Here is a 10,400-nt window from a genome sequence, read left to right as displayed (position 1 = left end):
TGTAGCATCTTTAGGGAGATTCTGGGTTTCTTATTTTTCCAGATAAATTTTGAAATTAAAGTTCTAATGATTCTGAAGTATACAGGGGGAATATAGACCGGGAGCATCTGAAATTTATACAATATTCTAGGTAATATTACCATTTTTAGAGCATTTATTCTACCAAACCAAGACAGGGGCTTTATTGTCATTCTCCTTATTTCTTCTTTAAGATTGTTTAGCAGCGCAATATAATTCTCCTTATAAATATCTCCAATAGATGATGTGAGTTTTATTCCTAAGTATTTAATTCCTGTGTTCTTCCATAGGAAAGGAAATTCCACTTGAAGATTCTGCACTTCTTTTGGGGGTATATTAATGTTCAATATTTCGGACTTACCTATATTTATCTTAAAATTAGATAACTCTCCATATTCTTTTAAGGCTCTCAGGAGGTTGGGCATAGAGATTCGGGGTTCTGAGACATAAAATAATACGTCATCCGCAAATGCAGCTAACTTATGTATCTCCTCTCCTACCCTGACCCCTCCTATATCAGGGTTATTCCTTATTGTGGTCATTAACGGCTCCAATGTCAAAACAAATGGGAGAGGGGATAGCGGACATCCCTGCCTTGTTCCGGTAAACAATTCAAAGGGAGAGGATAATGCTCCATTTATTCTTATTGCTGCCGTTGGACTTCTATACAGTACCTCGATCCATTCTAACACTCTGGGACCAAAACCCATTACCTCCAAGGTACCCATCATGAATCCCCAGTTTACTCAGTCGAACGCTTTTTCTGCATCAATTGACAAGAGCAGACTGGGGATTCCGCTCTCCCTCATTCTCTGAAGGACAAGCAATGTTCTATGTTCTTACCCCGTTGTCTCTTCTTTTTCTCCCTTCCACAAAACCGGACTGGTCAGGATGGACTAAGCTCGGCATTAGCTTTTTTATTCTCTTAGCTACTACTTTAGAGAACAATTTTGTATCTATATTCATTAACCATATCGGTCTATAGTTAGAGCAGATTGTATTTTGTTTACCTTCTTTTACAACTGTTGTAATTGTCGCTCTCGAGGCTTCCTCGCTCAACCCATATCCCTTTCCCAACCCATTGAAATATGAACAAAGTTTCGGACTTAGGATTTCCCTAAATTTTTTAAAATATTCTATTATAAAGCCATCCGGCCTTGGGCTTTTCCTTTCTACTGAGCCCATTTCTGCTTGGTTTACCTCTTGTACTGTAATCGGTTTCTCCAATTCCTGCACCACCTCCTCTGACAGAGCAGGGATTTTAGCCTGTGTAACATATTCTTTAATTTCCCCTCTTCTATTAAGTTCTGCTTGACCTATTTGTGATCGTTTAACTGAATATAACTGTTTATAGTATTTTTCGAAATACTTCAGCTATATCTTTAGTGTTATATACCAGGGCTCCTGCTTTATCTTGAATTTTCTCCATATAATTTATGGACCTTTTTTTCCTCAACATTCTGGCTAGGTTTTTACTATTTTTATTCCCCCATTGGTATCTCTCCTTGGCTATCTTTTTAAAAAAAAAATCTGTTTATTAATTTTTATAACAATACAGTACAGTCACACACAAAAACAGTACAATACGAACTATACAGACAACATAGCCCCTAATTGGGCAACCCTCCACTAGGCCAGTGGACCTTAGAACTAACATAGTTCAACTTACCCCATCAGGCGATCCCTAGCCAACACTAAGTGCTTAAATGGGTGGTCCCACATGTCATCCCATTCTTCGCTGTGAATATCGGTGATCTCACTTTCCCATTTTTCTCTACATTTAGATATTCCAGGGGGGGGTCTTTTTGAAAAGAGATTTATAGACAGTTGATAGAGGTTTAGCCAGGTCCCCCGAAGTTAGCAGGGACTCCAGAGCAGATGGCAAACACCCTATAAGTAAGTTGGAAAACCGTGTTTGAAAAGCATGGCGTAGCTACAAATAACGAAAATAATAGGAGTTGGGCAGGTCATGTCTGGCTTTCAACTGGTCAAAGGTACACAAGTCTCCCTCACAAGTAATGTCATTAAGGACCTTAACTCCCTTACATGCCCAAGTCATGGGATCGGGATATGAAAAGAAATGTGGGAGCCTCCTGTTCATTTATAGTGGGGCTGAAGGTGTTACCCCCACATAACTAGGTGACATTAGGGTGGTGGTGGCCTCCCAAGCCTTAATGGTAACCTTCATTGAGTTCGTCAGAGGCAGACAGGATTTCGGACCCCAAAACAAAGCCAATCTCAAGCTTTCATATGGCCCCAGTAGAGCTGCCTCAACCACTGTAGCAGAGTCACTGTCCTCCGCCATCAGCCATTTCCTGGCAACCACCATCTGTCCTGCCAGATAATACTTATGCCAGTCAGGCAATGCTGATCCCCCTTGTCCCCATGGTTCTTGTCAAGTTTTCATGCTTATGCGTGGCGACTGAGGTGACCAGATAAAAGACCCTATAATGCCATCAAGGGATTTAAAAAAGGACCTTGGGACCCATAATAGGGAGTGGCGCAGGAAATAAAGGATTACCGAGAGAAATTTCATTTTTACAAGGCTAATCTATCCCATTAGAGAGAGGGGAAGGTTTTTCCAAACTGTTGTCATGTGCTTGAGTCTAGCTATCAAAGGGAGAAGATTAAGGAACAAATAATCCTGGATATTAGCAGTTACTTTAACCCCCTGATAGGTGATTGAGGAGACCCACTGGGGAGGAAGGGTACCATTCCTCTGACTATCAGCCCTGGACCCCAGTGGCAAGTTTGACGACTTGCTCCAGTTTGCTTTAAGTCCCGAAAATACAGCAAATTTGTCCAGAACCGTTAATGCCGCTTTCAGCGAAAGCCCCGGGTCTTTCAAGAACAGGAGCAGGTCGTCAGCGTATAAGGCTATACATTCTGCTACACTCCCCACCCGGATCGCTCCCACCCCTGGAGACTGCCTGAGGGCCCTAGCAATAGGCTCCATCATTAACAAAAAAAGAAAGGGGGAGAGGGGACACCCCTGCCTAGTACCCCTCCCTACCTCAAAGTAATCCGAAACCGTGTTACCCAGCCTGATAGCTGTCCTCGGGGGAACTGTATAACAGTGCAATCCACTGACGGAAACCAGGGCCGAAACCCATCGCCTCCAATACCTTATGCATATATTGCCAATTGACAGAGTCAAAGGCTTTCTCTATGTCAATAGAGACAATGATTTTCTCTGGGAAGTCAGCGTCCCCCAACTGTATGTGTGTGAACAGTCATCTTAGGTTTGTGTCAGTGGACATACCTGGCATAAAACCCGAAATGACCCTGGCCAACCTTGATGCCAGCACCTTAGCAAGTATCTTCAGGTCCGTATTGAGCAATGCTATAGGGCGATATGAAGAACATTCCATGGGATCTTTACCCGGCTTCAGAAGAAGCACCATATAAGCCGCCATCATCGAGGCCGGCAGAGCCCTCTGTTCTCGACAATGTAGGTAAAGAGCATTCAGTCCATTAGCCAGTCGGGACATATAAGTTTTGTAATAGTCCACGGGAAACCCATCCGGGCCCGGGGCCTTGTGGGGTGGGAACGCGGTTATGGCTGCTTCATTGTCCAACACCTCATCCAGGGTAACCCTGTCCGTGGCCGACAGTTGGGGGAAGGAAAGACTGTGTAGCAGCCCCTCTAACTCCGACTGATCGTAGGGAGCTATCGGGGAGTACAACTTTTTGTAGAAATGTGTGAATTCTTGTAGGATACCCTCCGGGTCAGTGACAATCGTGCCGTTCCTACCGTTAATCGCTGGTATACTAACGGGGACCCTGTGCTCAGCTGTTAAATTGGCCAACAATTTGCCATTTTTATCCCCCTCAGCAAAGACAGTTTCGGCCCTTTGTCTGATCTCAGCATACGCCAGGTCTGTGAAGTGTAAGGCCACCAACCGTCTACTATCAAGTAAAGCCGCATAACTGTCCTCCGAAGGTGAATCTGCATGTAGCTGTGCACACTCCCTTTCCCTAGCCAGGAGAAGTTCCCCTACCTCAGCACGGTCTTTCTTAGCAGCCTTGATGGCCAAGATGCACTCGCCCCTAGAGACGGCTTTAAATGTATCCCAGACAACATGTGGATCTGCCGAGTGCACATTCGTTGACGAAAAGGTGTCAAATGCCAGTTGGACCTCTTTCGCTATCTTAAAGTAAGTTTTCCTAATTTCTAATTCTATTAATTCTTTCAACTCTTCTCTTTTAGTACTTAATCTACATTGCACTTCGCTATCTTGTACACTATTATTCCTTTTCTCTTTTTCATGGGATTGCTCTAATCTAAAGATATCTTCTATTAATTCCTTTCTTCTTTTAGATCTTTCTTTTTTCTTTTAGCTCCCATGGAGATACAGATTCCCCGGATATAAGCTTTATGGGACTCCCAGATTATATTCTCTGCTACCTCCCCTGTATCATTTATCTGGAAGAAAGTCTCTAATTCACGCTTTATTAGTTCTTCCCCCCTTACATCCAGTAATTCCTCATTAAGTTTCCAAGTAAATGGCTGCTTCTGTGCTCCAGGGATCTTAATTTTCATTACCGCCAGGGCATGATCAGATAAGGATCTTATTTCCATATTGGAAGATATCACGAGTCTACTAACCTATGCTTCACCAACCAGTAATCTATCCTAGTGTACGTCCCGTGTACAGGGGAATAAAACAAGTAATCCTGTATTCTCGGGTGTTGAATTCTCCATATATCCACTATTTGAAGCTGATATAGCAGGCGTTTTATTGCTTTCAACTGTATGAATCTTAACCCCTGTACACGGGACGTACTATTTTGTTCAGGATCCATACAGAAGTTCAAGTCCCCAGCTATAATGACCTTCCCCCTCTTAAACTCCCAAAGTTTGTTAAGTATTTCCCTCCAAAAAATTGTGGGTCCTCTATTAGGGCTATATATATTGGCTAGCATTTACTCCACTCCCCATAGTATAATCCTTAGGAAGAGGTATCTTCCCTCCGGTTCGCTCAATCTGTCCTCCAGAGGATAACAGATCTCCTTCCCCAAACCTATAGCTACCCCTTTTGCTTTATGTGACATAGAATCAGCATAATACCAGTTTGGGTACCGTGAGGAATACAGTCTAATCCTAGACTCATGACTTAAGTGCGTTTCTTGTAGGAAAATAATCCCAGCCCCGTACTGCTGGACCTCATGTAATATCTTATGTCTCTTTACAGGTGAATTTAGCCCTCTAATATTATATGTCAGAAAATTAACAGTAGTCATACGTAATGGGAAACTCCTTCCATCCTTCTCCCCCTTTTCATTCTTTCTCTATTTAGGATCTCTATCCTCAAGGTTTTAGGTTTATTTATTTATTTATATCACTTTTATTTCTACTACAAGGAATGTATACATCCCTTAGGGTCGGTTCACACAGGGGCAACACGACTTTCAACACGACTTTTGGAGGCAACCTGGACACGACTTGAATACGACCTGGGGCGACTTACAACACGACTTTAGGTCGCCCCAGGCCAGGTGACTTTTGCCGTGGCCAATCAGAGAATGAGCTCTCAAGGGGGAACTCCAGGCCAAATAAAAAAAAAAAAAACGGCATGGGTTCCCCTTAGGTCTGGTATGGATTTTAAGGGGAACCCCCTATGCCGAAAAAATGGCGTGGGGGTCCCCCCCAGATCCATACCAGACCCTTATCCGAGCACGCTACCCGGCCGGCCAGGAAAGGGGGTGGGGACGAGCGAGCGCCCTTCCCCCCCTCCTGGGCCATACCAGGCTGCGTGCCCTCAACATGGGGGGGTGCCCATGTTGATGAGGACAAGGGCCTCTTCCTGACAACCCTGGCCGTTGGTTGTCGGGGTCTGTGGGCGGGGGGCTTATCGGAATCCGTGAGCCCCTTTTAATAAGGGGGCCCCGGATCCCGGCCCCCCACCCTATGTGAATGAGTATGGGGTACAATGTACCCCTACCAATTCACCTGTGAAAAAAATGTAAAAAAAAAAAACACAACACGCAGAAGATAGCGGAGGAGTCCGGCGAGAAGACCTCCGAAGACGGAAGAAGACTCCCGGAGCTGTGCAATAAACTATTTTAACCCTTGTGTGTTGTGTTTTTTTTTTTTAATTTTCACAGGTGAATGGGTAGGGGTACATTGTACCCCATACTCATTCACATAGGGTGGGGATTCCGATAAGCCCACAGACCCTGACAACCAATGGCCAGGGTTGTCAGGAAGAGGCCCTTGTCCTCATCAACATGGGGACAAGGTGCTTTGGGGTGGAGGGGCCGCGCGGCCCCCCCTTCCCCAAGGCACCCACCCATGTTGAGGGCACGTGGCCTGGTATGGCTCAGGAGGGGGGGCACTCGCTCGTCCCCACCCCTTTTCCTGGCCGGCCGGGTAGCATGCTCGGATAAGGGTCTGGTATGGATCTGGGGGGGACCCCCATGCCATTTTTTCGGCGTAGGGGGTTCCCCTTAAAATCCATACCAGACCTAAGGGTCTGGTATGCTCTCGGAGGGGGAACCCACGCCAATTTTTTTTAAATAAATTTGCCGTGGAGTTCCCTCTTGAGAGCTGATAATTCTGTGAGAGTTGCCTCCATATAGACGGAGATCTGACTTGGAGGCGACCTCCATTAAAATCAATGGGTACCGGTCGCCTACAAGTCGGATTGAAGTAGTACAGGAACCTTTTCTGAAGTCGGAGCGACTTCAGTAGTGTGCATTAAGACGGCTCTCATTCACTTACATTGATTTTTACATGTAGCGTGACTTAAGGCGACTAGGGGGACCTGAAGTCGGATCTGAGTCGCCCCTGTGTGAACCGGCTATTATAATAGAAATAAGCATGACAGGCGATCTGGGGTCAAAAAGACTTCACATCTCACATTTACACTTAAAAGCATAAAAAAATTTAATAAAAGTTCATTTTATGTTAAAAAACTTAAAAAAAAAAAGGCCCATTAAGGCCAAGGGGCGGAAGTGATGTTAGACATTGCTCCGGTCCTCAGAATAAACAAACATGCAGCGCAAATCTATAGAAAATCCACAATCAGGAGAACAATTCTCAAATTCTAAAAATTATCCTGAGGCCGCGTACACACGGGCGGACTGTCTGACGGACTTGGTCCGCTGAAACGTGTTTCAGCGGACAATCCGCTCGTGTGTGGGCTTCAGCGGACTTTTTCAGCGGACAGTCTGGCGGACTAAGTCTTTCGGAATTTCCGTAATATTGTCCGTCCAAACTTGGTTTCAGCGGACAGTCCGCTCGTGTGTAGGCAAGTTGGACGGACTAAGTATGGCGCATGCTCAGAAAGGATTTACACGGCCGAAGGTTGCATTGCAGTGTATTGGACGTCGTATTTCTAGTCCCGTCGTACGTGCTGTACACGTCATCGCGCAAGCTTTCGGCGGACTGTCTGTTCATCGTGTGTGGTCAAGTCCGTTCATTCGAAAGTAGGACGGACTGTCTGTCGGATTGTCTGACGGACTTAGTTGGACGGACAGTCCGCCCGTGTGTACGCGGCCTTACAGTTTTTTTTTTTATATATTTTAACACCTCCCTGCCAATCCTCTGCCACTATTTAATGTGTTTAAACATCTTATAATGTGCATGTATAAATAAAGTGTGAATCTCAATCAAATAAAGTGCAAGTGCAAATCCAATGTACATATAAATACAGTGCCTTGCGAAAGTATTCGGCCCCCTTGAACTTTTCAACCTTTTGCCACATTTCAGGCTTCAAACATAAAGATATAAAATTTTAATTTTTTGTGAAGAATCACCAACAAGTGGGACACAATTGTGAAGTGGAACAAAATCTATTGGATATTTTAAACTTTTTTAGCAAATAAAAAACTGAAAAGTGGTGCGTGCAAAATTATTCGGCCCCTTTACTTTCAGTGCAGCAAACTCACTCCAGAAGTTCAGCGAGGATCTCTGAATGATCCAATGTTGTCCTAAATGACTGATGGTGATAAATAGAATCCACCTGTGTGTAATCAAGTCTCTGTATAAATGCACCTGCTCTGTGATAGTCTCAGGGTTCTGTTGAAAGCGCTGAGAGCATCATGAAGACCAAGGAACACACCAGACAGGTCCGTAATACTGTTGTGGAGAAGTTTAAAGCCGGATTTGGATACAAAAAGATTTCCCAAGCTTTAAACTTCCCAAGGAGCACTGTGCAAGCGATCATTTTGAAATGGAAGGAGTATCAGACCACTGCAAATCTACCAAGACCTGCCCGTCCCTCTAAACTTTCAGCTCAGACAAGGAGAAGACTGATCAGAGATGCAGCCAAGAGGCCCATGATCACTCTGGATGAACTGCAGAGAACTACAGCTGAGGTGGGAGAGTCTGTCCATAGGACAACAATCAGTCGTACACTGCACAAATCTGGCCTTTATGGAAGAGTGGCAAGAAGAAAGCCATTTCTCAAAGATATCCATAAAAAGTCTTGTCTAAAGTTTGCCACAAGCCACCTGGGAGACACACCAAACATGTGGAAGAAGGTGCTCTGGTCAGATGAAACCAAAATCCAACTTTTTGCTCACAATGCAAAACGATATGTTTGGCGTAAAAGCAACACAGCTCATCACCCTCAACACACCATCCCCACTGTCAAACATGGTGGTGGCAGCATCATGGTTTGGGCCTGCTTTTCTTCAGCAGGGACAGGGAAGATGGTTAAAATTGAGGGGAAGATGGATGCAGCCAAATACAGGACCATTCTGGATGAAAACCTGTTGGAGTCTGCAAAAGACCTGAAACTGGGACAGAGATTTATCTTCCAACAAGACAATGATCCCAAACATACAGCAAAATCTACAAAGGAATGGTTCACAAATAAACGTATCAAGGTGTTAGAATGGCCAAGTCAAAGTCCAGACCTGAATCCAATCGAGAATCTGTGGAAAGAGCTGAAAACTGCTGTTCACAAACGCTCTCCATCCAACCTCACTGAGCTCGAGCTGTTTTGCAAGGAAGAATGGGCAAGAATTTCAGTCTCTCGATGTGCAAAACTGATAGAGACATACCCCAAGCGACTTGCAGCTGTAATCGCAGCAAAAGGTGGCTCTACAAAGTATTAACGCAAGGGGGCCGAATAATTTTACACGCCCCACTTTTCATTTTTTTATTAGTTAAAAAAGTTTCAAAAATCCAATAGATTTCGTTCCACTTCACAATTGTGTCCCACTTGTGGTGATTCTTCACAAAAAATAAAATTTTTATATCTTTATGTTTGAAGCCTGAAATGTGGCAAAAGGTTGAAAAGTTCAAGGGGGCCGAATACTTTTGCAAGGCACTGTATGTATATGTTTCACCGCAATTTTCAGTGCAATTAATTTAAAGGTTTCTTTGCATCAAAAACTGTTAATATGGTGACATCTAATTGCCACAAAAAACTATTAGTATGTACTGGTGACAAAACATACCAAAAAACAGCCTAAAAAAGGACGTATATTTATATATATATATATATATATATATATATATATATATATATATATATATATATATATATATATATATGTAGCGGGGTCTCTTTAAGGACTATAAAACTACTGTTCCCAGAACCCTGCTGGTTCCCAGGATGTTTGGAGTTATGCCCCAGAGACTCATGGGGGAAGGCATATAAGGAGGGGGAGAGGCCTAGTTTTTTTTTGGACACCCCCCCTCTCCTAGCAAGAGGAGGTCTGTGCTGAACTGCTGGAGGCACAAGGCCTGAAGCCTGGGCCTTGTGCTCTTTTCCAAAGAGCCCTCTGCCAGCCTAACTGCACCTGAGTGACATTTTCTCATCCTTGCTGCAGTACACCAGAAGGATTGAAGACTCGGAGGTCGGTGGATTCCTGTTCCTAAACGAATCGGCTGAGAAAATGGACTTGGACCTGTCCGGGTGGTGAGAACTGTTTAAAGACAGATACTTTATCTTTATTATTCGTTTGGATTACAAAGTTGTTCTTCAAGTGCACCACCGAAAGATTGCTAGCGAATATTGTTTCACTGGACTTCCATCTAGATCAGTCAGGCCTGACTGCATAGGTAGATAGTGCTGGGTGTTAGTTTACCCATGCGGGGAAGTAGCTGAAAAAGGGCAGCGCTAGAGTTGCATAGCAATACTTTATTATGCTGATTACTCTGTTTATCTTTATTACTGGTTACTGCAGGGACCTGCTTATGTGTTGCAAACCAAATGTTCGATTCATGTTATTCCTTTTATAAAACAACAAGTAAAGTCAGTTATATACTTTCAAAGATTGTCTATGAGCTTGAGTTATCCACCCACGCACACACATATTTAGAGTATAAGTGATTTAATGTGTATTGCTAGATACTAACTGTGCCAGAGTGGGTAGAGCAGATTGCCGGGGGGATTGGCGGAGCTGTGCTCAGGGCCCAAACCAAA

The sequence above is a fragment of the Lithobates pipiens genome, unplaced genomic scaffold, assembly GCF_037356315.1.
Source record: "Lithobates pipiens isolate NorthernLeopardFrog02 unplaced genomic scaffold, aLitPip1_a1.2 Scaffold_8, whole genome shotgun sequence".
Classification (NCBI taxonomy): Eukaryota; Metazoa; Chordata; class Amphibia; order Anura; family Ranidae; genus Lithobates; species Lithobates pipiens.
Note: the sequence above shows the minus strand (reverse complement) of the source record.